Raw genomic sequence first — 19935 nt, forward strand, 5'->3', positions numbered from 1 at the left:
GAGAGCCAGTCCATTTATGGTATATTGCATTTCATCAGCTTTAGCAAACCAAAACAGTGAAACAAAATTAAGTCCTTGCTATTCAAAATAGAATGCGTGGTCCCTTGGGTGTGTTTCAGTATGGCAGGAGACATGGAAAATCAAAGGACAAAACTGGCACATACCTTGGAATGTCAGGTTTACTTAATGGCTAATAACAAAGTATTGTTTATATACTTTAAACAACATAAATATAGTGTAATGTTGAATGCAGACTTTCCTTAACTTCTTGAGATAAAACATGAGCATTCAGGTAAGTATATGATTAGTTGGTCACTTCTGGCTATTGATCAGATCTCTGCAGGGCAAATTCACCCTCCTCTGGCATTAGGAATACTTCTTTTGAAAAGCATGAAAAGCATTTATTGAGCTTGGTTATCAGTGGTTGTAGGAATTTCAGCAAACCTTTATTCTTTGTATGTAAAAAAGTAATATTCAACCTTAACTTTGACCATTGGGTCTTCAATGTTTAGATTTATTTGATAAAGCCAGAAATGTGTCTTGAAGCAGATTCCTATTCATTTCTTTCAGTTAAAAAATTTCTTAAAAATTGGAATGTCAATTAGGCAGTAGGAGTCTGGGAAAAGGGTCAGTTAACTACTGTAATTCACACTGAGTTCTGTGTTACATAACAGAAACTGAAGATCCTATCCAATTAGTTATGGGGCACTTCACTTCTGGGACTCCGTTTCCTTTCTGCAAAAATGAAGTGGATTGACTATTAAGTAGACATATAGGAATGATCAGATGCCAAGTATTCTAAGCATTTTATATGTATTGACTCATTTTATCTTTATAACAAATGTATGAGATAGATACAAGTGTTATTGCTATTGCAAATGAGGAAACCAAGGCACATAGAGATTAAGTAACATGCCCAAGTTCAACAGCCAGTCAGTGGCAGAGCCATCATTTGAACCCTGGTAGTCTGGAATAGGAGTCAATGTCCTTTAAATACTAGGCTATGCTATTTCTCCAAAATTATGCAAATTAATACCTAATTAATTGTAGGATTAAAGAGTGGGAGGTTTATTTCTCATTTTTCCATACCCTTGATATACTTCGGGTCCATCTACTACATTTCACACCTTGGAAAGGCCATGGCTTTGTCTCCTGTCTTGTCCCCTCTATTCTATGAGGCTTTGAAACCAAAACTCAAATTTACTCAGTTGAGGAAAATGCCCCCCTCCCCATTCCCCCACTCCTGCTCCCAGGTAAAAATGTTCTGGGCTCCCTCCTGGAATTCTTGCTTTGACCATTATCTCCTAGGTATTTCATGTTAAATCGCTAGTTCATAATCGCATTTAGAAAGAAGTGTTTTGTATTTTTCCAGCTTTTTTAATTGGTGGTAAGCAGGAAGATTAAAATATCAAGTCTACAATCCTGCCAGAAACACAAATGCAAGATTTTTATAATGGCAACATCAATGTTTACAGGGACACCCAAATTTCCAGTCTGAATTTGAACTTGTAAAATAATCTTGGAAAGAATTTCAGCAGTAAAATCTTTATACACTTTTTATTTTGCCCATAATTTCACTTTCAAAAATCTATTATAATGAATAAATCCCAAAAAAGTATACTGAAAAAGCCTTTGTGGGAGCCCCAGGCCCCCAAGTATTGTGAAAACTGCACACAGCAGTTTGCTTGACCTAGGACAGCTAAGGTTTGACCTATTCTCCCTTGTAATATCAGGTGCTAAATGTAATCTATACCCAAACTACCTCCTCCCTGAGATTCCCTGAGACACTGTTATCTATAATCCTCCCCTCCTCCCAGTTGATCACAAACAACCCCTCCCACATTGCAGGACCCTCCACTCCCTGCCTTATGCTCTCATAACCATTGGAATGTCGAGCCCTTATAACCAGCTTATTCAGCCCCCCAAAGGGCAGACTATTTCAGAGCAGCTCCTGAATCCAGAGAAGCTCCTGATTTCAGGGCAATGTGGCTCGACTTCCCCACCCTGTAGGTAAGCCCTATAATAAAAGCTCATGTCTCAGAATATGCCTGGTGCTTTCTTTAGTCCTTTGGCTACAAAAGCCCTCTTGGGCCATGACAGCCTTTATACAGTAAGATGCTCATATAGGTTTATTTTTTATAGAAAATACCAGAAACATATTCAATACGTAGTCATTAAGCATATATTATGCAAATATACATATTTGTATATATAACATAAAATGCTACTAACTTATTTTCACAGAATTTAAAACAGAGGAAATGTTTATGTGATATGAAGAGTGAATAATCCAGGTATGAAATTATATAAACAGCATTATTAGATTACAACCATACAAAAACATCATGTATAGAGAAATACTGGAAAGAAGTAGCTAAATATTATTAATAGGGCTTGACTTGGACAGGGAATAAATTATTTTTTTCTAGCTTTCTATAGTTTCTAATTTTTCTGTAATGAGAGCTTATTTGATTTACAATAGAAAAAAAAAAACTTTTTGTGAGTTGCTTAATCATCCTAAAGATAATCTTGGTAGCTGATCTTCCTAACCAACCCAATTCTAGGATGGGATGGAGAACAAAGTAGGAGAGAAATTTGGCTATAAAGGATCCTTAATCCTTCAAAGTCCAGTAATTTTGAACTTTTCTTTCCATTTTCAGGGAAGGAAGCCCTATAAGAAGTCATAAAATGAAATTACCTGAATCCCCTATATTGGCTCCTGTACCAGTTTGAGACTGTTGTGTACCTCAGGAAGACATTGTTCTTTTGATCCACTCTTGTGGGTGCAGACTTATTATGGGTGGGATTTTTTGATTAGATTGTTTCCATGGAGATATGACCCCACCCATTCAAGGTAGGTCTTCGTTAATTTACTGGAGTCCTTGAGAAATTTCTGGGGCCAACACAGATCTAGACACTTGGAGATGCAGACAGTAGAGACATTTGGATATGCAGACAGAAGGACGTTTGGAGATCCTAAGCTAAGAGATGAAGCCCAGAGTTTGCCCCAGGAAAGCTAAGGGAGGACCCCAAGATACACAGAGAGAAACACCCTGGGAGAACAAGCAAGGATGCACAGGAACTGAGAAAGAGAAGCTAAGAGAGACAGAACCCTGGAGATGTTTTGGAGAATGCAATTTTGAAACACAACCTGGGAGCAAAGGACCAGCAGATGCCAGCCATGTGTCTTCCCAGCTGACAGAGGTGTTCCAGATACCATCGGCCTTTCTTCAGTGAAGGTATTCTCCTGTTAGTGCCTTGGTTTGGACACTTTTATGGCCTTAGAACTGAAAAATTGTAACCTAATAAATCCCCTTTATAAAAGCAAATCCATTTCTAGTATTTTGTGTAACGGCAGCTTTAGCAACCCAGAAAAGCTCCCATGGAGGTTGCATTGTAATGGGTGGATAGAGGAGGACACAAACACACACACACACCAGGCAAAATAAATATATGATATATTTCCAGGTTGCTGTAAGTGCTATAAATAATATAAAAATAATTTTAAAAAATCCGAGCAAGGAAACAGACGTAGATGGGAGTTGACTATTTTATATTGTCTATTCAGGATATTTTACTTATAATATTTTATGTATTGCATTTGGAATTGACTATTATGGATAGGAAGTAATATTTGAGTAGTCCTGATTAAATTGAAGGAGCCATCTATACGATTATCTGAGAGACCAGTGTTTTAGGCAAATGGACCAGCAAGTACAGAGGCCTTAAGATGGAAACATACTTGGGGTGATGAGAACTGGCAAGAAATCCAGCTACCTAGTGAGGAGTTATCACAGAGAGGAGGAGTAGGAGTGAGAGAAGAGAGGAAAAGGGTTTAGGTTTACTTTTTATTTAATGGAAAGCCAAAAATGATTCACTATCCTATTTTTTGCAAATTGTTTTCCTATTCTAGCCACTCCTTTACCATCACACAATAAGAACTTACATATATAAAAGATATTATGTTTTTAACAATGTCCTAAGCCCATTATTTTTTCTTATGCATTCTTCTAGGGATTGTTGGCCTCTCTAGAAAACTCATCAGTTCTTCCTTTTTCACAAGCCTAGACTAATTTTCTAAAAACAGTTCTGTTATGTGGCATGTATTCAGTCATTATAACGTGCTGAACTCATATTAATTCCTATGGAAGAGGCAGCAAAATTAGAATAGCATCCATGTCCTTGTTGATCTTCTTGGGAGGGTAAGACATAAAAATAAGAACTTTAGATCTATGTTATACAGAAAGTAAGTAAAATATGGAGGACATTACCTAATTTAAACCACAGTGGTATAATACATCCTATTACTTGGATGCATTTCAACAATTAGAGATATACTGTATAAAATTCTGTAATGTGTTCATGCTGCCTTTAAATTTTTTTCTCAAAGAACCAGAACAGAAAAAAAGGATGGATTTTGACTTGTCTCAAAACTGTATTCCAGTCCCAGCTCCCAGGCTATTTCCTCTGAGGATACTAAAATCAAAGTGCCAAGAATAACAGTTATCTTTTTTTTAAAGATTGGAAAAAAAACTGATTGGCTCCAATATACAAAATTAAAAGTAATAAATATTTAATGTGATGTCCTCAAAATGTATTATGCTGGTGTATTTAATTGTTAAATTTTGTATTCATAAAAATTATAATATTTGAAAATAAATTTGGCAATATTTCCCAAGTATGCCCAAAAATCTCAGAGAAATCATAGTCAATCCTAGATGGAGTGAAATACTTTTTACTAAATAATATCAAAAACAAACGTGAAAAACTCATTTAAATTTTTCCAGGACATACATATATATACACATACATACATATATATATATATATATATATATATAATGTGAGATACGAAAGCTTTTTAATATGCATGTTATAATTAAAACACGGATGGGACCTTCAAAATGAGGAGTGCTAGGATCTATTAAGTCTTCAAGCAACCCTACACGGCTCTGCCACTTGCTAGCTGGTTGAGGTTGGGGGTGTCACTTAACTTCTCTGAGTCTCCTTTCCCTTATTAGAAAATGGAAACAGAACACTTGCCTTGTTAGATTATTCTATAGATTGTAAATAAGACATGCAAGTCTTGCACTTAGCGGACTACTCAATAACTAGTTGTTATTATTATTACTATTACAATTATTATTAGTTTTCTGTGTCTGTTTCAAGCATATTTGCTGATGGTTCCCATAAAAGCCATCATCTCTGCAAATACCTGTGGCTTTGTACCCCTTCATAGAATTTACTGCTGTTATACATGTAATCCAATAAGTTTTAATAAGCACTATGTAAACTGAGCAACGACAGTCATGAATTGTGAGGGACAGAGATTATAGTTGGAGTTAAATTTTCATGTTAAAAGAACACTGCTGTAAATGCCAAGCTGGGGCTGAGACAGAAGAGGATCTTCAGTATTTGATTATCCTCAAAGGCTGACAGGAGTTGGATGGGATTATTCTCATGGTCCATGCTATGTGGAGGTTAGACTATTTAGTCTATGGCTGTTTATAGGATTGAGAGATATATACAGGGCTGTACTATCTAGCATGGTGCCTGGATTTAGAAGGAGTTTTATAAATGGGTTGATTTTATTAGGAGCAAAGAATAAATGGTAATTTGATATCCAAATCTATTCATTTTACTTGATAGAACAACTTCAGTAGAAATCCTTTTCTTAATTGTATCATGAATGAATCTTTCTAGAGTCATTTCCTTTCTTTGGCTCTCTCTTCCAAAATCTAGCTTACATAATTTGATTTGGAGTAAAAGCAGGCTCAGATATAGTTTGGCTAAAATGTAAAATAAAATAACTTGCTAAAAGAGATTACAATCTATTAAAAAAGAGTTAAGCTATTAAGATAAAGAGAAATCGGAGTGTTTTAAATATGCATCTATGGATAACAGACTATTAAAAAACCTCACAGCATTCTGAGAAAAGCAGAAATTCACAACAGATGAAAAGAAACTTTTAGTTTGTTAGCGCAGTTAAGAAATTGAGTGTGGAACACACTGAGAGAGACAAGGCCCAAGAAGAGGGTATGTACCTTGCACAGTTCCTTGGCACTGACAGCTTGCATTTTTCTTTATAATTTAATTCATTTAGGATATTACATTTTTGAAAGATGGTGGGCAAATGGTATCTAAGAGATTTGCTAAGTTAAGCATCTCAAGGACTGACACTTTGAATATTTTGATAATCAGATTGTGGCAATATTACTTGTATCAATCCTCTTTCTTCTTAAATTCAAATTCCCTGAGGAATAATAATCAAGGAGACTCATTTCACCTCTATTCTTTTAGTCACAGTCCAGAATTCAAAGTACAAGAAGTGCGATAATATTATTCAAAGTCATCTGCCCAAGCTTTGAGTGGTTGGCAGCATCTTCTCACCTTTTATCTTCAGTAGAATGAGTTTATGCAGATGAACTTCCTGAGTGGAGCTCTACCAAAGGGAGTTTTCCTTTAACAGACCTACCACAGAGTCTGAATATGCATTCTTCTGCAAATATGGAGCCAGAGAAGATGGGAACACAGATTGGACAACCTTTCTGCCAGGCAATTAGTCAACATAAAGCAAATGTCTTAGATATTTGCATACCCTTTGACCCAAGAGAAATTTATGGTTTTACCCTAGGGATATAATAATAATTAATATGTACACCAATATTTTTATCATAGCTTTAATTATGAAAGTGAAAAAATGAAAAGTATGCAAATGCCAAGAGTTGTGGACTGCTTACATAAATTATGACCGACTTAACTATAGATTTACATTATGGAATATTATGCAGTTCCTAAAAGAAAGAAAGGAAAAACACCTAATTGTTTTAAACAATTACCAGTAGAAACATGGAGAAAGTATATGATCAGAAGAATTCATTAAAGAAGTAGTAAAATGACCAAAAAACATGAATAAATGTTCAGCCTCAGCTAACCAAAGAATTGCAAATTTAAACCATGAAGTAATACCATTTTCCACTCAATGAAGAATATGAAATACTATTGGGTTAATGCTTCCTCTGATTGTCAGGGAAGATTTCTGATTGGACCTGGCATGGAGTTCTCAGGAAGGCAGAGTGGGAAAAGGAAGTCCAGACAGAAGGACTAGAGCAGGCAAAGACCAAGAAGCCCAGGAGTGCAGACTTAATCGGATGGCAAATAAAGACCTGAAACTTCCCCGACTGACCTGATTTTAAGTGAATCATTTCTCCTATGGGTATCACTTTAAAGAAATAGAAGTTAGTGCCTAAAGTGATCTTAGCTTTCATATAGTATGCTTTTGACTTACACTGACATTACCATATTAAGACACAAACATTTTAAAACAATACAAAGGGGACAAAAAATATGTGGTTAAATTAAAGTGATGCTTCAAAAATATCTGTGTTTGAATTAAACTGTTTAATGTTACTAAAAAGTAAGTACAAATTAAAATGATCCAAAACTGATTATCTTGATGAATAAGCAATGATTCTTTGAATGAAAATGGACAAGGCAAGTAGTTCTGAGGTGAGTTAAGACACTCATATCCTGATGATAGGAGTTTAAATTGGTAAAGCATTCTTAGAAAGCCAATTTGGAAATATGTGTCAAGAACCATAAAATGTTCCTTCTTTGTTACTGGTAATCTCAATTCTAGAAGCCTACTTGAAATAAATTATTTAATATACAGACAACATTATATAAAAATGGCCACAGTATTTTATAAATAATGAGAAAATGTGTATTTCAGAAATCTTAAACAATCCCCATTGGTTAGTGGTATTTCATACCTGAGAATGCAGACATTAAAATAATATTTCCATAAATGTCTAATGATGTTCTGAGAGTTTAGGATATGATGTTAAGTTTACAAATAAAGATCCAAAGCATATATTCAGGATGGTTGATTGCACCTATACTATATGAAATGTCCAGAATAGGTAAAGCCATAAAGACTGAAAGTAGATCAGTGGTTGCCAAGTGTTCTAGTCTGCTAATGCTGCAGAATGCAAAACACCAGAGATGGATAGGCTTTTATAAAACGGGGGTTTACTTCACCACACAGTTACAGTCTTAAGGCCACAAAGCATCCAAGCAATCAGGTACCTTCACCGGAGGATGGCCAATAGCGTCTGGAAAACTTCTACTAGCTAGGAAGGCAGCTGGCGTTTGCTCCAACACTCTGGCCTCAAAATGGCTTTCTCCCAGGATGTTCCTCTCCAGCAAGCTTGCTCCTCTTCAAAACATCACTCCCAGCTGCACTCTCTTTCTTCCCCCCGAGTCAGCTCATTTATATAGCTCCACCGATCAAGGCCCACCCCGAATGGGTGGGGCCACGCCTCCATGAGAACATCTCATCAGAATCATTGCCCACAGCTGGGTGGGGCACATTCCAAGCAAATCCAACCATCACCAAAATGCCTGCCCCATACAAAACCACAAAGATAATGGCATTTGGGGGACACAATACACTCAAACCGGCACACCAAGGGAAAGGGGGGAGTTGGGAGGCATGGGGTTTCTTTTGGGGTGAAGGGACTGTTCTAGAATTAGGTAATGTTGATGGCTGCACAACATTTTGAAAATACTAACACCCTCTGAATTGCACATTTTAAAGTGGTTAAAATAGTGAATTTTATTTTATGTAAATTTTTATTTCAACAAAAATTTAAGTTTATAATTATATATAGGTGTGTATATAAGTGTATATGAGTATACACACACATATACACATATGCCCACAAAAGATTCATACTCTGACATAGATATTCCTACACCTGACGACACACATTGTCTGTCAGAATGAAATAGAATTCCTGTCTTAGATATGAAACTCTCTTTAACTAGGAAATAATGCTTCTGGGGCCAAATGTCCAGGAGACGGTTATCAACTTGGTGGTTAAAAGGATATCACAAAAGAATAAAATGGTCACAATTCAGCAGCGAAGGGGGCTTCCAATATGGACTGACAATAAATAATGGCTCAGTTATCTAGGACCTGATTGCAAGTCTTTTCTTCTGTTAACACATCATGTGACTCTGGACAAGTTATTTCCCATCCTGGACTTCATCTTCCATATTTGGTAAATTATGGAAATTGACTAAAGGACACTTAAGGTTCATTCTATTTCCAGAATTCTAAGATTCTACTTCAGATACATTCACAGTATGAAAAACTTAAAAGTAACCCCACAATAAACATACTGAAGATATCTATTTAAGAATCTTTAATATAAGTAATGGCTAACCAAAACCTTACTAGGATCAGAGCTTAGTTCATAAAATGGAAACCAATGGTCTTTGGCCCAATAAAAGCAGTCAGTTTAATTTTGCAGCATTAGTTTGTTGGATGCAAGTAGTAGTGGCAGATCCATCCATGTGAACACAATGCAGCTGGACTGCCAAATAAATGGGGTGGCTACAACAGACAGAATGGCTCTATTATGACCCTTGGCACCATAAAGAATCGGCCTATGATACAATCGTGTCTTTGGATTACAGTCTGTTTTGTGAAGATAATTTATTTGGAGTCAGAAGACCAGATTCAAGTGCCAGCTCTGTCTTCTACCATCTGTGTTAGCTTACACAACTCATAAATTGTCTTGAATTTTAGTTCCATTGGTGTGCTGGAACTGGCTCATACTTGTTCATGAGAGCCAATTGTAAATATCTTTTCCTAGTCCCACGTTCAGTGATGTCACATCAGTTGCTTGAAATTGGGGATGATGGATATACCTATACCATGGAAATCAGCAAATGTTACAAGCTAGGGATTCCCCTATCCAAAAAAAGCTAATTAACCAATACACCACTCTTTTAAACTGAGTTGTTGAAGGATGGAGAACACTATAACTAAGGTATTTAAAACTGCCCTTAAAACATAACTTACGTTGTAGGGTATTGCTAATAGTATCAGTCAACATGTAATGTTTTGATAGTTCACACATTGAAAAAATAATTGTCAGTGGGGTCCTTTACTTCTAATGGAAGATAGAGAGTTGGGAGAAAATGGCAATTAACAAGGGTGGAACTAGGCTTTCTAGAACTCAAACTTAATGCAGATGTAGAAAAATATGAACAAATGATAGAACATCCAAAGAAGATAAGGGGTTCTGAAATTAAGTCACAGTATGAGGGTACTTGGATGTTGGGCAGAACTGCAAGTAACCTGAAAGATATCTTTTAGTTTTTTAATGTTCTAGAAGTGTCTGATAAGATCTTGTGAAATAATTATTTTCTCTATTTCTTTCATGGATAAAATAATATTAATACAATCATACACAATGTTTACATATGAGAAGACAAGAATATAGTAATGAGATATTTTATAAATAATTCTGCAATGTAAAGGGCATGCAGTGGCAGACTAAGGGTGCAGTTCAGGATTTCAAAGTATTATTTAAACAGAAAAAAACACAGTGGGGTTTAAAGGGATGACTATAGCTTTTTGGCACTTAAGTGACCAATGGCTCACTAAGGCAACATAATTAATTCTAAAATCCTAGCCACCTGGAAGTAGTCTATGCTCTAATGCAACCTGGAACTCCCATGATGCCTATTCTGTCATTTTAAGAAATAATATTAGCATTATACAACAAAAAATAAATTGTATTTTCTCTTATTTATAATTCTCTCCTTTTTTTCTCTATAGAAAAAAATAAAGAGTACATGAAAAGAGGAATAAAGAAAACTTCATGTTGTATATAAATGTAATGCAGTGTAGGAGATAAAAAAAAAGAAAAAAAAACGTGAGGTTAGACAGCATGAAATCCATGTCAAGTTGTCAAGAAATAAGTGGTAGTGCCACATAAATCACCATTGATGATTAAAAGTTTTTGCCATGGACAATCTCATAAGCACACACTAAAACTGAGAAGAGAATATATTACATAACATTTGGCATTAAACAGTTATTCACAGTAGTATTTTAGCACACTCTAAACAATAAAGTGAAAATTAATCTGTCTCTTTTTCTCCCCCCCCCCATTCTTCTTCTCTCTTTCCCTCCCTTCTTTCCTTCCTTTCCCCTTTTTTCCCTTTACTGGGAAATCTTGATATTTGAGAACAGGTCTTCTCTGTGTATATTTGATAGGAGATACAGTTAATTTTAAATAATCTATCAGCATGTTTTGGCTATTAATTCTTCCCAAAGATGTCACACTCTTCATCCTTTAAGACAGGGTATTTAAAATCACATATCTTTTGAGGGTATTTGGAGAGGAGAAAAACTAAGAGTCAGGAAAGAGATGTATTTATATGTATTTTTAATTCTATATATGTGCAAATAACATTCCTAAAGATAATTTCCCACCCAGAATGATGGTCCACACTCAGTCACCATGAACAGACACCTCTGTTGATATCTTATCAGTTCTCCTTCCAGCCAGAAAGAAGAAGATATGAATATAGGGCACTGGGAAGCAGTTCTGTGCAGCCTTTAGAAATTGCTGGCAACAGAAGATTCCTGAATTCCTGCCCAGGTTTGATTAGTCTTCATTCTGGGTTAGATTTCTTGAAGAATGGAACAGTAGAATCTAATAATTGATATTTGCCCATATCCCCTCTCTCTCTGCATGCTTCTGTAACACGAGAGGACTGAATTCACATGGTTTGGGCCACGTGGTAGAAATAAGTTCATAGAATGTTATCACTTCAGGAGACCTGGGATCTAGTCTACTCTCCACAACTAAAAGCTCTTTGACATTAGTGGAGAAATCTCTCTGAGAATAATGTCCTAATTTGTAAAATGCAAGTAATTATTCTCTTCACCTCAGGGCTTGGCTGGAGGATTAAAAAAAGTTCTTAGTATAAGATTTACTTTATAAACATAAATTATTCAATCCATTATCCTCTTGTGACTACTGCGGGAAAATGCTCTGACAACTTTAATTTCCATCTTGAATCCTTCCTCTGCTGGTTACCTCCTCAGCCAGAATTCCTTATTTGTAGTCCACTCGTCAAGACTTAATGACTGTCTCTGCTTCCACCACCGATTGAGACCCATCTCTCAAATTCCACCAGTGATCTTCCAATCAGCTGATGCAACCACGTTTTCAGGCATTATGAATCTCAACATATCTGCAGAGTTCAGCTCTGTAAACCACTCCTTCCTTCTGTAAATTCCCTTCTCTTTTGGTTTATGTAACTGTCTCCCAGTTTTCTTTCTTTGCTTCAGGCTGATTCTGTGCAGTCTCATTGTTTTCTCCTTCTTTCCTTGCCTCAAATTTAAGTGTTCCCTAAGATTTACTCCTAGGTTATTTTCTCTTTCTCCTTCTATATGTTTCCCACATTTTGTCTATAACCCCCAACTGTGTGTGTATTTCTCAGGTTTTCATCTTCAGTCCAGATTCCTTTTTAAAGTCAGATCCATTTTCCCAATTTAGAACATAAGTATTTCAATCTCAACATGGACAAAACTCAATTAACCTGATCCCTTTACTCAAAAACATTTCTCCTCCATTCCCTATCTCAATGGCCAATGCATCCCTATTGTCCCAGGAACTGCCTAGTTATCTTTATTTCCTTCCTTCCCTTTTATCTTTCATACACCATCCCTTTGTAACTTTCTTTTCCTTCTCATCATTACTTAAATATACTAGTCTCATTAAGACCTTCATTTATTCCTGCTTAGGTCATTGCTTTCAGTCTACTGTCCCTTCCAGCCCATCAATTCTGTTTAGCTCAGAATTACTTTTATAAATGTCCTTTTAAAAGGCACTTTCCTGATGATGACATGTAGGTCAAAAGCTTTCCATTATATACACAATGGGAGCCACTACATTCCTATTTGAGTCCCAGCCTATATTTCCCATCATATTTATAACTCTCTTCTTTCTCAGAGCACCCCACCCTTCAGCAACATATCAGTAAGATATTTCCAAAATACTTTACACTTCCAGTCTTTCATGCCCCCAAATGAAAGCCGAATGTTTAGTAGAAAAGGCAGAGCTTTGGCAAAATTTCACATTTGGCCTCTACCACTTAGCAGCTGCGGTATGAAAGGCAAGTTACTTGACTTTTCAATGCCTCTGATATTTAATATAAAACAAAGGGACAATGTTCCATCTATGGTTATTATGGGAAATAAATGAGATAATATATATGTAGGGTCCATTAATGTACCTTTGACATGTTAATGATCAAGATGATGATGCCTGTACTGGGTATTTCCCTTTACCTTTCCAGATCCGCTCCTTCCTTTCCCATCTGCTCTGTATCCCAGGGAAACTGACCTTCAAGGACTCTTAAGCAATTGGCATCTTTCCCTCTGGCTTCTGATTAGATCAGGACAAAGGGAGGTTCCCGACAGCAGGTGGAATGGTGGGAGGAGGAGGACATGCGGGTATTTATTCACATTACTTCACTTTCTGCTAAGTTGCAGGATGGCAAGTGTTGCATTACTCTATCAAATGTCACAACTCCTATAAGGCAGTCCTCTCTCATGTCTACTAACCACTTTCTTCAGGTTCTGACTGCTCATTTTGCTTGCCCTTTCTGTCCCAGAAGCATAACTCATTTACCTCATTTAAGTGCCTTCCGTCCTAACAGGATCCTGGCTGATACATTAATGATGATGGCGTTGTCTTCGTCCAAAAAGACTTTCTTTAATCTCTTCTAAACCCACTGAGGCCCCACCTTGTCTTCAAAGAAAAAACTAAAATGCCACCATTTTGAAACAATTATTCCAAGACAGCCCCCCTTAAAATAACAAAGGATGGCCTCAACTGCTTCCTCTCCTGGACCACCAAACAATGTGCTTGGAACTTCGTTCTATTTTGACATGCAGTAGCATCTGTGTAATAGTTATCTGGTTCCTGCCTACAACACCGTGAGCTTATTGGAGATCAGAGCTTGGATCTCACTCAATTTTACACTCTCTAAGCACTCGTCACAGTGATTTACACATGGACTGTGAACTTAAGCTTTTTAAAATTAAATTAAACATTTTTATGGGCATGATCTCTCTCTTCCTCTCAGCTCCTAATAACAGAGAATAATTTAGTCTCTTAGCTTTTCTTAGTTATCTCTTTGATTATCTCATTACCTAAATTTGCTGTAAAAAAAGAGAGCCCCAAAGCCTACCTAACAAGCCAAAATCTTTCCCCCCTTGAAGACCAACTAGAAATGGGCAATAGACATGTACGGAACACTTTTTCTTTTCTTTGCTGATACACATTTATAATTTTGCCAAACACATCTCTAAAAAAAGTGCACACATAACTTAATTTATATATCTCCCATAGGTGTCTTTTTTTTTCTCTCAGCTCATGCTAATAATTGAGACTTTAATGTTTGCTTATTTCCCTATCTTTTTTTTAATTTAGGAAAACAATATATTGTTCTTTTGTATCACAATGTCAGAAAGAAATTCCCAAAATGTATGATGTTATATTTATTTGTCACAGTATGGTGAATGTATCTATCTTTAAAGGAAAAAAAAAGAATATTAAGTATGAGAATGAATAATGCTACCATGCTGTGTTATTTCAAACTTAGTTAATGAGAGGTTAATGTTGCCCTCTCAGAAGATATATAATAGAAAGGACCTGGATTGTTTTGAAATGCTTCAGGGACATCTACATCATTTGAGAGCCTGCATTCATACTAAATTTTGTCAATTAGTTCTTCATTGTAATCTCACTTTGTGCAATGAAATTTTGCCGCTGTGAAAAAGGTGAGACTAAATCATTTCATCCATAAGTGACCTGCAGTGACCTCTGGAATAGAAAATAATATCTGTTAAAATGTATGGAAACATATAACATAAAACAAGAAGCTGAATTGACATTTTTCAGTGTAAAAGTTTTCAGATTTTCAGTGTAACATTCTAGAAGAACCACACCTTTGAGTTTGACATATACACCCTTGAACTGAGGCATTTCATTTGGAGCAGTTCAGAGGAGACCTAATTCTTAATTAGATTAAAAGAGATCTAGCTCAACAAGGAGGAATATGCCTTTCTCTTCAGGCAACAGAGAAAGGGATTAAAAACAAATGCATGCGTAGGAAACTCAAGCACAGGCTTTTGAATAGGCACACTGATATTTTATTATTTTGTAAGCTTAAAAATCTCTAAGAACACTAATGTATGTTAAAAGAGTTTGCATATTTAATTTAAGCTGTTTTATATTTTATTCTCCCTTAGGCTTTAAAAACACCGCGGTATTATTCAACATTGTTATAATAATATGTGTCCTCTTAATTGAAACTGAATTGGGTCCTTCAAAAAGATAGGCCCATCTCAAACCTCTGCTGTGGTTATTTCCTAAACTGTGTCTCCTCTCCTGTTTTCTCAGAGGAGATCAGGCCCACCCCCTCTACCTGGAAGTCTCACTGCCACTTCTAATTCAATTTAACTTATTATTTCTAGTACTGAGCTCACCAACTCCTTCACCTAACTAGCTTTTTATCCTTAAGAACTGAAAATCTGTTAATTTCTCCCTATCACTACTAGCTTTGCCACATTTACTACATAATAGAAACATACATACACACACACACTCAAGAAACAGAACGATGGAAATAAAATATATTTATTAAAATTTGTGGTTCTTTTAAATTAGCCACTGAAAACAGTTTCAGATATGGCTGTTTTTCAATAAAATAAAAACTATTTCTCTTTCTACCAGGTTTCTAGCTACTCACTTCTGTTTATTTTTTTCCTACCAAAAATCAAATATGTTGATTTATTTTTATTTAGCATATAACTTTTGTCATTTACCTTTAGTTGGTATTATAACATGACCTCTCTAGAGCTATGCTTTCAATTCCAAGAGTCTTCAAATAGGAAACAATTCCTCCAACTAACCATGCCTCTGAGTGTCTGTAATGATTTTTAGTCTCTAGAAAATAAAGACAATATGAGGTAAATATATGCAACATCAGAATGAATCACAAATTCTAATTAAGAGGTTTTATAATATAGAAACAACAAGGGCACACTTCTATAGAAGCTAAATGTTCATCCATTCATTACACAAGACATTTAGTGAGTACTTAACTAGGTGCCAGGCATTAGGAAAACAAGTATCTATAAGGCACAGACCCTTAGACTTGTATTGGAGCCTGACAAACGGCCAATTACAATACAACGTGGAAGGTCAATGGTAGAAATGTGTCTAGGTCTTACTGGTGTATAGGATGAGCTGGAATCAGACTGTGACATCAGGAAGAAGGGATTTTCACCCTGGGATGGACTTCTACGTGGCCTGTGAAACAATGTGAAGGGAGGAATTCCAGTTTCTCAAATTCTTGATTTAAAAAGAAGTATTGGCATGTGCAGAGAGAAAATTAAAAAGCAAGCAGAAAACACCTTCTGGGGATGAAGCTGCATCATAAGAAATGAAAACTATGATTTTTACTCATATCAGCTTTGAACATTAAAAAATATATATATCTCATTTAGTTGAAGAGCAGAACACACTTAAGCTAAAGAACAAACGAACATATGCTTTTGTTTCCGAGTAAAATACTAATGGAGGTACTGAATTATTGAGGAAAATTCTGTTATGTGGCTTACGCTATCATCTTTCTAAGAGAAGGTAAAGTAAGTGTCTACAACCAAGTTTACAAGACACTATTTTATGATTGCAATTCATATTCTCTAGCATGAGGAAACAGTCACCCTGGTAACACACTGATAATACATAGACTACATGATGCACAACTACAAACTGTAGCCAAAGAAATCTATCATAATTCAAGTGGAACAGTCTGTCCTAATGACATACAGATGATATTTTGTGTTTTTCATTCAGAAGATTGTGATTGTCTAGGCCTGTCTTCTCTTCCATATTGGATATCAGTCAACTTGCCCAAGATACAGCTTGCAAGTTTAGGACTGTTCTCCCTAGTTGGAAGGTGTATAGTATTGCCCGTGTATAAGTACAGAAACTGGACAGATGACACAAACTGTACCCAAGCCAAACATCTCCCTCACTCGGTTCCTCTCTAGGGCAGTTGTCAAGTCCATCCATAGTGAGGTACCTCTTAGACACCTTAAATTCACTCCACATGCATGACAGGTCCAGAATGCTGTGCCACCTCACTTCTGGAAGAATGATGCCATCTAGTGGAGGAGTTGCCAGTTCTTCTCCATCTTCATTTATCCAGTGAAGAAAAAAGATTCAGAGTCCCAACTTCAGTTACTTAGTTATTCTCTCTGTAGAGCCACAGACCTGCTGGCACCCATTCTCCAATGCTTCATGTTGGGCAAAAAGAGATGAGCCATAATGTCCTCCCATTCTGCAGTCGCCGGTTCCTCCTTTCCAGGCTCTTACATACTTTGGGTTGGCCCACAGGGACACTGGATTAAAGCTTCCATTTGAAAAAGAAGATCCCACTGGATTCAAGATTACAAAGAGCAGGGCTTTGGTTGGCTTCTTGACTCCAAGAGAAGGATGAGTTCCAAGGAATGTAGGATGAATATATAGGCTATCAGTTATTGAATATGGGACCCATTCTTGATCCAATTTCATGAGCTGCTGAATGTACTCTAAAAACTCTTCCTTATCAAATACCAGCAGAGTCGTCCTCACTGCAGATTGGTGCATTCTATCCAAGTTGAGGTTTGACCAAAACAGGTGAATTTTATTATCTACTCCTCGAACTGCTTTCAATCCTTCAAATATTTCCACCACATAGTGAAAAGTTGATGAACCAGATGCAGTGACAGGTTTTGAAGAGACTTTGATATAAGGTTTCTCCCATCCAAACTCTGAGGTCCATTCCACGTCAATATGTGATCCGTGAAAACAGTTCTGAAAATCAGAGTATTGGGGTCTGGTTTTACTTTTAAAATGGTGGCTGGTGTGATTATTAGCTCTTTAGCCTTAAAAGTCTCCACCACCTCTTTCAATCTTCTTTCTCCAGTACATTCTGTCAAGCATCTGTGATTGCAGTCCATTACACCTTGTTCTCTGCTCCCGATCCCAAGCAAACAGGAAGAGGAGGAACAGGCAGACACCTAGGAGGACACCCGCGATAAGAGCCTCCTGTGAGAGCCGCTCTTCACTTTCTACCCTGTGCAAGGTGGGTGGCTGTTTTTGTCCTCCTTCCCTGGTTTAGGACAGACTGGTTAAATTCCAGATTAGCCCTAAAAGCCATGGCTCATCAGCCAAGAACAACAATGCAATTGTCTCACTTAGATCCGAGTAAACAGACTCAACTTGGTTTTTAAGCCATTTATAGAAAAAGCAGCCTCTTGGTCTCAATCACTGGCACCCAATAGCAAGTGGGGGAAGGGGATGGGCAGGGTCCTCCCAAGCAGGTGCACTGACACCAAATCCCACATGATAAGGACAAATCTGATGGAAATGGAGGAGGGGGGCAGCGGGATTTAAAAGATAAGTAAAGACACATGGAAGGGGCTCACTTCTGTTTATTTTTGACTCTTCCTTTTCACATCCCACATCTTGTCAATATTTAAGTTTCACTCATTTCATTATATGACCTCTCTTACTCCCTCCCCTTTCAATTTTTATTTCACCATATGTCTTAGTCTGCTAGGCTGCTATGAAAACTATTACACAGTAGGCTGACTTAAACAATAGAAATCTATTGACTCACAGTTTTAAGGTTAGAAGTTTTCCAAAATCAAGGTATCCACAAAGCTTGCTTTCTCCCAGAGTTTACAGCACTCTGGTTCTGGCTGCTGACAATCCTTGGGGATCCTTGGCCTGTGGCTCTGCCTTCCTTCACATGGTGATGTCCTCTACTATCTTAGGCTCTTCTGGTTTCTACCGGCTTCTGGCTTCTGATATGTGGAAATCTGATAGGGTTGTTGAGGTTTCTCTTCTCTTCTCCTCTGGCTTCTGGGTTGTTCTCTTTATAAGGCCTCTAGTAATACAAATTAAGTCCCACCTTCATTTAGTTGGGCCACACCTTAACTAAAAACAGTATCTTCAAGAGATCCTACTTACAGTGGATTCACACCCACAGGAATGCGGGTTAAGATTAAGAACATGTCTAACGGGCGTACATAATTCAATCTACCACACCAACCATGTATAGATTAAATGTTAGCTCATTCATGTATTCATTCAATCAAAAAGCATTTATTACAGGCCACTATCAGGAAGGCTTCGGGGTACTTTAATTCCTGATTATGCCGATAGCTTTCTGATTACTCTCTAAGTTTCTAGTTCCTTCTTGCACTAACAATGTATTGGTCTTCTTTTTATTTTCTTTTATCTCTTTGTCTCCAAAATGTCAGTGATTACCATTGTCCAGAGGATGTTTGAGGTTTTGGTTTGCATTCGAGCTTTCTGGTATGTGACCCTATCTACTTGCCCAGCTCTCAAGATTGCCAAATATACTTAATCTATGATCATTTCTAGTCACATCTGTAAATTGGGATTCTCTGTATATATCCTCTATTTTCTCATCTCTGAACAATGAAACCATATTTTCCAGTAAATTTTTAAAATGTTGAAACAACTACTCTATTTCACACAGATTCTGACTATTTATACTATGGAAGATTTGCTTTGGTGTTTCTTGGCAAACATGAGGCTATTTGCAGCATTCCCTTTGCCCAAGAAAATTCTTCTCATATTTCCTATTTATTATTTAAGGTCCAAATTAAACATAGTGCTAGGACAAACATGCTTCCAGATAAAAGATACTATGGAAGAGCTATTTTAATACGTTCTTCCCAGCAACATCAGTCCAGGTAGAAGATACTAGGATGCCCAGAACTCGGCTAGATAATGGGTTTCCAACTGATTCTTCCACCAAAGTCTGGCTCTGAGAGTTCCCTGTAGTTCTTCAGACCAGACAGTCAGGATAACCACCAGCAACAAGCTTAACTGATCTCCTCTGTGCTGAGTGTGGGTTACTCATGAATTTCCAATTTCAGGGGCTAAGTATCAAAAGCAAGAGGATATGGTGCTCTCTACATTTTTATTTCTAGGGCTATTTTATATATGCTATCATACTGTATATTCTAAAATG

At 36.8% G+C, this 19935-nt stretch overlaps 1 protein-coding gene and 1 pseudogene across 7 annotated transcripts in view; both read right to left on the bottom strand.

The window, feature by feature from the left end:
- The window catches only part of LINGO2 (leucine rich repeat and Ig domain containing 2), a 1372285-nt gene that overhangs the window by 485050 nt on the left and 867300 nt on the right, over positions 1 to 19935 (bottom strand). The window lies entirely within an intron of this gene.
- Positions 16732 to 17887, bottom strand: LOC119545236 (annotated as a pseudogene).

Source organism: Choloepus didactylus, chromosome 10 (assembly GCF_015220235.1).
Source record: "Choloepus didactylus isolate mChoDid1 chromosome 10, mChoDid1.pri, whole genome shotgun sequence".
NCBI classification, from domain to species: domain Eukaryota; kingdom Metazoa; phylum Chordata; class Mammalia; order Pilosa; family Megalonychidae; genus Choloepus; species Choloepus didactylus.